Genomic DNA, 9,859 nt, shown 5'->3' on the forward strand with positions numbered 1-9,859 from the left:
TAATCCCCAAGAATTCCAGAAACGTCAAGCTATTCTTTATGCGAATGGTTCTTCTGTTTTTATATTAATATTAAAAACAGAGGAAATATCTCAGTTATTTAACTAATCCAAGAAAAAAAGTCGAGTGCTGTTTACATATTCAAAGCATGCAGCTTTCCTCTGGTCCTTTGAACGCCCTGGGGGAAAGCTCAGACATCTGCGCTGCCGGGTAAGTGACCCGCTGAGTATTTCTGAGAGGCGGATCAACAATGATCTTTAGAAGTATTTGTATTTAAGGGACACGTGACAGGAGGTTTTTAAAATTTACACTCCCCTAAAGTCAGTGGCAGAACTTTGGCCCAGTGCAGTGATTTACACTCATCTGTAGGATAAATGCCATCAATTTATATGCTGTGGGTTAATTTCACAGCCAGGACATTTAGGAATGTCTGGCTTTTAACATTAACGTTAAAATCCTGAGGAAAACATTAAAATCTACAGAAAGACCCTAGGTCTGCATATTTTCCATATACACGAGTTTTCTATTATCCTTGACTTGAACAAACAGCCTCATAGCTTAAATTCAGATCCAGACATGAACTTCACTCCTGCCTTATGGCACAAACCAGATTTCCCAGTCCTAATACTTCTAGGCACTGTTTGAAATTTGGGTGTGCACATTCCCAGCATTTAGACTTCAGCCTACTCAGAGGAAAAACATGGCTTAAGGGTTAAAAATCAAGAGAAGAAGCAATACCTGGGTCTGCACTGGGGCCAGTGCTGTTTGGGTGTGCCTGTCCTGAATACTCCCTCTCCAAAGAACAGCCCTTCTAGACCTTTCTGTTTCTTTTTGAGGTGATGGTGATGAACCCTAAGGTGCTACAAAGACTGGTTGCCTCTAAGTGATCTTGTGTGATGGCTGAAGAGTAATGATCTACTGAAGCAGAATCAGGCTAGTGGACAAGGGTGGTGGCATCCCTTGTCTACAGAGTTTGCTGAAATTAAGGAATGAATACAGCATTAAGCGCAAATAGGATCTGAGGCAAAGTTACTGCTCTGACCATGTTGTCCCCACACATCCTGGGATCCTGAGGACCCCAAGTCATCATTGAGATTCTATAAAGTTACGCTTTGTCATAACCTAGAATATAAACCCACAATCCAAGCAGCAATATGGATTTCCGAGTTGTAAGTATATCAAGGATGCTGGCGCTGTCAAACAGTGAGATAAATGAAGTTTTCTCTAAAGTGTAACAGATCACGCAAATGAATCTAAGAATAAAAAAAATCTGGAGAGGAGATGACTCAGAAGAGAGCTGGCAGGCGTTGCAGGTTTATCAGAATGCAGATGACTCTATTAACATATCTCTTTTGTTTGCTCGAGGTATTGATTCAACCACCATGTGATCTTTGGAGGCCCACCTTGTTTATAGTGCCTCTCACCAGCTAAAAAAAGCCACTGACCTTATCACAAAGACTTCCAGATAGGTATAAGCATTGAGATAACACATCTATGGCACCTGATAACGTCAACACCACCAGTTCTGGCTGTGAGGACCCCTCTGCTGAGACTTCCAGCTCAACACAACAGTGGTACACACGCATGCTGCAAAGGGTAAGGAGTCACATAAACACACATACGTGTACAGTGAAAGCTGGGCCAAGTATTCTCATTTACACACATACATAAACTACAAACACACAAAGGCAGGGCTACTAGCCTTTTGCAGTCACACACACAGGGCCCCATTACACATACGTACACATAGTTGGACAGGACTTGGCTAAGCGTTTTCCCACATGCCCAAATAAAAAAACCTCCCCACACACATCAAAACCAGTTTTGACCCCCAGTCTTACACTCCCAGTTCCACAGAGGCAAAGCAGCCCTTCTCACAGTGTGCGAATGTGCACAAACACAACACTTTGTGGGGAGATATGCAGTGGCAGGAGGTTATTTCTCGCCCACCAGCAAATTTAGGAAAACAGCTCCTAGCTCAAAGGGGTCTGTAGGGCCTGGGGAGGTGCCAGGCAGTCTTTTACAGACTGGAAATGGGGAGACTGACCTGAGTGACAGAAAAAAACCTGCTTCAAGCAGGGGGTAGAGGAAAGGAAGGAGAAATCAGCTTTCCTGGACAACAGTGGATGGGGTGACTATGATATGGCAGGGAAAGGAATGAGGTGAGATGTTCAAGTAGGCAAGTATGTTCAAGCATCAGTCAGCTGGTTTAGGGGCACAAAGACGTGGGGGAAGCTAATCCTGACAGGATCTGACAGGGCAGAGTTGTGCAAGCTGTATGAAAAAGGATGGGAAGTTGCTATGGCAAGGGCGGTTGAGGAGAGAAGAAGCTGTGCCTTCTGGGCACAAAGAAGGAGAAGAAAATCAGTTTAAGTAACTGGAGCATGTAGGGTCCTTCAGAATGTGCACGTGGGGTGGGTGTCCTTTCCCCCCTTTTTTTTTTTACTCCGTTGCCGTTCCTTTGCTCTTTCCCTGCCCTTATGCTGTGCACTTTGAAGAATCTCGTGCAGCTGTCGGTTGGTAATTGGGCAGCGGGGCTTTTCTGTAAGGCGACGGGCTGGGCAGGAGCAAGAGCAGCTGACAGGCAGGAGAGAAGTGCCAGGGCCCCTGTCTTGGGTGGCAGCCCATGCCGGGGGGTGTGCGGGAGGCGTAGGCTCAAGACAGCCACTCATCAAACGGCTTCCCAGAAAACCCTCTGGACAAGGGTTTCTAGCAGGACTGCCTGTGATCTGAGACGCGGGGAAGGATGTGACCAGAACACAGCCATTTGGAGTCGGTTCACTGACTGGCATGGCAGGGTTATGTACGCAGGAGGGAGGTCACGTTACAATTCTCAACGTTAAAGCGGTAGGGCCCGATTTCCAGTTCCTCTGTTTCCATGCGGGCTGGGCTGAGGTAGGACAGACGAAGGTCAGCAAACTTTAAACTGTTTGTAACTTTGTTCTAATGTACGCTCTGCATCCTATGGCTCCATACAAAAGCAAAAATGGGCAGCAACAGAAAATAGCCATAAGGGCAGACTGCAGACCAGCACCTCCCTGTCTGCCCCCTGTGTGAGACTAATGACGCCTATGATGACTTCTTTAAATACTCAACTCTCAGAGAAACATCTACACTCACTTTATGTCCCTTGGTACTGCCACAGAGACATGCAGCAGCCATTGAAATTTGGTACTTGAGCTCTTGTAATTAATGTGGAAGCAATTCAGATGTCTGACTGTGGGCAGCAGAATTGGCAGAGCGGACTCCTCCTCAGTCATAGCATCTACAGCCCAGCCCAGCAACTTAAATGTTTGTAGATTTCAGTTAAATTTAACCCATTGCAGCAGCTAACGTAGGTTTCTTAGGCAATTACCAAGACTCTCTACCTATGAACACTTTTCTGCTTGGTTCTTTATCTGCTGCAGGAGATGAAACCACATATCCCACTTCATCCTCACTAAAAATGTTAGGAACAAGTTCCAAGCTATTGAGAGTTTATATAGTGTCAGTAAAGTAGCTACAGGCTATTTATGGACAGCACTGCCTCCAAAGAATACTAATTAAAGGGGAGGACTCTATTGTAACATAACACCATACTGTTTGGAATCATTATTTTGATTAAAACTGTACCATTTCACCTGATTGCTCATCTACACTAGAGGCCCTTCTGAACGTGAAGATACGTCCGCAGGGCCCTCTGGTGGAAGTACCGGCTAGGAGCACACAGCGGTGTTGGGCTTTTTTTCCACCGGACCACCATTATCATCTTCTGAAAATGACATATGTTACAGTGACAGAAGTGTTCTTCCATCACCAAATCCAAGGTCAGCAGGGCCTTTGCTAGCTAGCCTAGCTGGGTGATCAGCAGCTTATGGTTTTCCATTTTACGAGGTGATCAATTATTCTAGTGAAATTTACCGTTTACCTCATTTACCATATACAGCAGCGTAGCAGAAGCAGTAAGACACTAATCGAATTTTCTTGCCAAGCTCAATAAGGACTCTGTTACGTGTGATTCCAGCTGCGTGTCTTGACTGGGCAGCCTGAACGTGCTCCAAGCTGCAGGAGAAGCCTGGGGACCACTGTCACCCCACCAGAACAGCAACAGGTTACTAGCTCCAGACATTTATGCCACCTGCTTCTGCACTGGCTGGAAAGTTACTCCTAGAGCACAGGTTCGGCCTAGTTTGTATGGGTGGGCCAGAGGACACTGTATACATTCACTGGAGCAATGCATGGGCTAAATTTGTACATTGGTCCTTAGCCTGTGAGGGTTATCTACCTTTTAGGCTAAAGGATACTTGCAGCCATGTTTGCCTCTGCCTCTCATTCCCCAGCAGAGAGCACTGTAGGAGCAATGTTAGAAGCAGAACCGCCTGAGAGCAGCGAGGAATTAGGCATATGAAGTTTGATCTTTAACAGATCCCGCACGTGTTCTCTGACTGCACCCCCAGTTTTGCCTACATGTGCCTATCATCCGCCCTGGACACTCTGAGATACTCTGCCTTGTGGCTACTGTTCCTCTTCACGAAACACATCTCAAAGGGGAGATCAGTTCTAAAAAGCTGAGGCATCAATGACTTTTTCTGAAGCCTTGGAAAACAAAGCCACTAGCACTGTTTGAGCCTGACAGCGAAAGTATTACCTGCATCCAGGCTGGCATCACCTTTCCTTTCATTTCCCTCAGCCAGGCGGAATGAAGAGATATGTTTGCTTGCATCTGCTTGCCTCAACAGCTCTACAGATGGTCTGCACAGTGGACTGCCTCTCCTTCCCCATCATCGTTTTCCAAAATTGATCTCAAACTGGGAAAAATATTGACTGTCCAGTCTCCCACACTGCTTCACATGCCCAGTGGGATGTTGTTAGAAAGTCAGTCTCTTCATTGCTTCAGCCATCCATTGAATTTGAGCTCTTGGGGTACCCCACGTGACGATGTCTCTACTCTTCACACAGTGCGCTTCACCTCTAGGAGCTGAAAGAAAGAGCACTGCAGTGTAGGTATTCAGTCAGGAGATGCAGCTACGGGCAGGGAAATCAAAGCGGAAGATGGGTTTTGTGGTTATGCTATGAGCGTATCAAAGCACCAGGAGAGTGGGCCAGATCTGGGAAAGCACTATGTTCCAGACACTGTTTTTATAGCATGTTGAGTATTTCTAGGGAATTTCATGAGGATAAATGTCCACAGAAGCATTGTGGCCTCCACAGATCAGACACCACAGGAGCCACATGAGGGGAAGTTCCTAAATTACTCCTTTGCCGGTACAGCCTGAACCCAACCAGGAATGGGTTGAGCTGGCTATTCTTGGGACTTGTTTTGTCTGGTGGCTTCCTACAAACTGGAGAAAGGACTCACCAACTTGTTCCACATCACTAGCAGCTGGCAGCTTCCCAGCCATTACCAGCACGGTCTGGATTTCACCCAGCAACTTTGAGATGAAAGACATTGCAGCACCACTGCACTCACTGTTTTAGGTCCCAATCCAGCTCCCACTGAAGTCAGTTACTTTTTTTGCAGAGTGCAGATGGAGTTGGGTCTGACGTTTCTGTGACAGTTCTGTCTCAAGTCCTCAGCTAGCTGAAATATGGGTAAAATAGTCCAACACAACTGATACACGCCTGCAACTCAGCTATTTTCTGGCATTCAAATTAAAACCAGCAACACAGTCAAGCAAGAGCACAAGGAGTTATGTTTCTTTCCTGAAAACACTGAAGGTCTGGATTTAAAGCAGCCAAAGGACTTGGTGAAAGGAATCTAGAAGCCTGCATTAAGTGCGTGTCTGTCAGGAGGCCGATACATATGTGAAGCTCTGTTCTCTTTTCCAAAGTGCATCCCTGCCTGGAGCACCATCAAAGAAGTCTCTCTGGTGGCGATGAAGATACTGATAGCACTCAGCTGCCCTAAGAATGGCTGAGGTCATCGTTCTTATTTTGGGAGGAGCCTTGGGAGAAGTGTATGTCCAAAAGAGTATCCAAAGTCCAGGGGTGCAGGAGCATGCAGGACATATATGTATTTTTGCAGACATAGTGAGACACCTCACCTGGCTATTCTTCAGCAAAATTCTGTTGAGACTACTTTGAGTGATTTAATGAACATCTTAAAGGCTGTAAAGTATACACACATAATCTGAATTGTGTCTATATGTCTCATTCTGCAGTAAGTAATTATTGCCTCCTCCTGTTTTACATGGGGAAAGCTGAAGCACAAAGACAGCAGACCAAAATGAGCAAGCGGAGATGAGGCCAGGGCAGAGACTGCCTTGCCCAAAGGTCAGCAGTTGTCTGTCATAACATGTTCTGCCTCCCAGTCAGCTGCGTTCAGATGCTACAGATGCAGGGCCTGGTTTGTTACAAGACACCTGCTGTTACTAAGCACCTTGTCATTGCTAAAATGGGCTTAGTTCCACTTTCAGGGCCAAGACACCAAGAAGCAGCTACCATTTTAAATACTGTGTCATGCCACCACTGCAGGGCTGACCCAACACCAGGAGCAGCAGGCTGTCTGCACAGGAACAAGGGCATTCGAGGGAATGAGAAACTGGGTAAAATTAAAACCGGCAAAAGAAAATTATTTTTTCCACACTAACACGGAACTGAATTCAGGAGCTTGTGGTTAGAGGATGCCGCTGAGATCAAGACTTTACAGCCTTGATTTTTCTCTCTAGAAGAATAGGAGGTGCAGTCAGTTGTAGTGAGTGACTGAGAGCCCTGACACTCCTTGGTTATTGGGAGAGTGTTAAAAGACTGCCTATGTACAGCCTGGCTCAGTGCTGACTGAGAGATATGCCAGCCATTGACTACGGGAAGACCAGCTCTGCTTCGGCTATGAACCTCAAAAAATCCTGGTGACTTGTGGTTAATGTTTACACTGTGGGAAAGGATGACCTGAAGCATAATGCTGAGACACCTCAGTAGTTTTCCCTCAGTAGTTTCCATGAAACTCCTGTGGGTCTGTGAGGAATACCAGAAGCCCATGAGAGCCTTTTCCCAAGGGCCAGCACTACTGAAGTGAGCAGAGTGCCTCCACCCTTGTCAGTTCATAGAACCATGTAATCAGTTTGGTTGGAAGAGACCTTTAAGATCATCAAGTCCACCCATTAACCTAGCACTAGCAAGTTACCACTAAACCATGTCCCTCAGCGCTATATCTACATGTCTTTTAAATAGTTCAGTGCAAATGTAGCCTATATAGCCAAATATAAGCAGGAAGAATCCCGATTTCTGGAGAATGAAAAGGGGAGCAATGGAAAACAGTAGCAGCATCCCTCTCTAAGAACCCACTTCCCTCCATCCCCATAGCAAGCTTCTCTCTAGGCAAGACTAGGATTAATAGGAAACAGACAGGAGGAGAGTCTGTGATCCAGGGCTCCAGGACCAGCAGCTGAAGCACTAAGGAGCTACCTGGACCCCATTCAGCAGTGAACTCAGGGATCAAACATCTCATGAATGGGGAGTGGGCTGGGTGGAGAATTTAAAAGGCACAGGCCCCAGTTTGGTGTTTCCCACCCTCACAGGGCAACATGCCAGTTTGAGAGGAACATTCCACTTTCAGCACAACAAAGCACGAGAGTCACTAACCATACCTCCATCTTCCATGCAACACCTCTTTCCCTCCCTACCCAAATAAAATTGAAGAACTGGACTCGTAATAAGCCACTAGGGTTCCAGTGAACCCTGGAGCTCTGAAGCCTTAAGGTACTTCCATGAAGCTACATCTGCAAGCAATGGACTGATAGCGAAATCAAATGCCCTTCAACTTTGGTGGAGCTGAAGACTGAATTAAGAGGCTGTAGCTCAACCCCTGTATGGAATTTGGTGGAGGCAGATTCCCCAGCCTCACTGAGGACACAGCCAGGGCTCTCCACTATCTTACAGTGTGTATGTACAAATAAGCCCTTATCCCGCTCCATGTTTCTTTCACTCTCTTTCCTTCTCATTGGATTTTCTTTCTTTTGTCCATCCCAAGAACAAAGCAACCATTATCAAAGCCCATCACTCTGCACTTAAATAAAATCCAATTAAATATCTGACTTAACAGGCAAGGGACAGCTATAGAAGAGCGACAGAACAGAGTGAAGGAGTCTGTCCTGGATACTAAAGAACTGGTCTGAAGTATCAAGGACAGACCCTTAGGCGATGCAAACCAACGGCGCAGTTATACTGTCTATACACCGAGTATGAATCTTGTCTTTGGGTGAAAGAGGAGAAAAATGACCACAACCAAAATCACTGAATAATAACATCCCCAAAGCACGAGAGAGTTTGTACCCCCATCTGTGCTGGTTTTGGCTGGGGTAGAGTTAATTTTCTTCACAGTCGCTAATATGGGGCTATGTTTTGGATTTGTGCTGGAAACAGTGTTGAAATATAGGGATGTTTTAGTTATTGCTGAGCAGTGCTGACACAGTGTCAAGGCCTTTTCTGCTCTTCTCACCACCCCACCAGTGAGCAGGCTGGGGGGGCACAAAAAGTTGGGAGGATACACAGTCAGGATACACAGTCGGGACACCTGACCCCAACTGACCAAAGGAATATTCCATGCCATGCAGCTTGTTCTTGTGACAGTTTTCTTTGAGCCACACTGACATCCTTTGCCCAGGCTTCTCTTTCCCTGGGGAGTCCAGAGACGCTGGCAATTACTCTACTTCCTCAGTATGTCTTTATCTCAGTCCTTGAAAGCCAGGGTAGTGTGAGAATGCTGCAACGCATATACAGACAATGTACCCAGTACCATTTTCAGCTGTAAGTTCACTCAATACCTCAATTCATTGTCCCTTTGGTTAGAAAAGCACTGACATTAGATAACGTGCGCTGGGCTTGTGTAATGACTTGAGTTTTGTGTTTTTTAAAGAGGAAAAAAATAATTTAAGTAAGGGTGGAATGCACAGAGGAGATGAGCTCAGTTACCCAATGCTCTGCTGTTTTATTAGCTAACATCAGCATAAAGCGCTTAGCAAAATGGCTGCCCATCCCATCAGATTTATTACCTTCCATATGTGCTTTTTTATTATCATTAGCTTAGCTTTAAACAATCCTTCCCAGCCTTTCCTGTCTCTTGATTTTCGCTGTCCTCACTCCAGAATTAAGTAACAAGGTTGTAACCAAGCATTTTCCATGCCTTACCATACAAGGTTCATTGGGTTATTCCAGGACGACTTCCTTTACCTCATCCCCGACATCCTGATTCTGCCATGAAGTCTGTGCACAGACTGCCTGAAATTAATGAGGCTTTAGCTACAACATTACAACTCTGCATGACCTCCAGGTTTACCTCAGAAACCTTTCTGTCCAACAAGGCTTTAAAAAGTCTTGGTCTAATAGCCTGTGATGAGGATTAAGTTTTACAGAAACAAGAGCAATAATTGCTACAATTTGAACATATTTTTTCCTGGGTTTGTTTTTTATTCAATAGATGAGGATTTTCATTTAAATATGCTCTGTAATGTTACAATCTGGATACACGAGCAATGAGCCAACATGGATCTTGCAATACAGCAGTAAACCCCACAAGGACTGAGTGTCCTATTGTTACAGCTTTATCAGCCCTGCCTCTTTTTCTATAAATTCAACAGTGTTGATCACAGATTCTTCCAGAAAGCCCCCCCCCCCACCGCCTCACTGCCTCCTAAGAACTCCATAATAAGCTGCAATGCCCTGCAATAGCTCAGGATTTCTTTTGGGACTGAATCTGGGCACAAGGATCTTTCAAAGCTCAGTCCTTTCCCTTTTTCCTCATGCTGAAGGGCTGCCTCAGTGTCCTTGCTGCAACGCGCTTCCTCAGTCACATCTAGTCCACTTAGTGATATTTACACAGGCATCGGTTTAAGCTGTGGATCCTGTATGAGCTACGTTCATTTCACTGACAACCAGGACTCCTTA

The sequence above is a fragment of the Chroicocephalus ridibundus genome, chromosome 16, assembly GCF_963924245.1.
Source record: "Chroicocephalus ridibundus chromosome 16, bChrRid1.1, whole genome shotgun sequence".
NCBI classification, from domain to species: domain Eukaryota; kingdom Metazoa; phylum Chordata; class Aves; order Charadriiformes; family Laridae; genus Chroicocephalus; species Chroicocephalus ridibundus.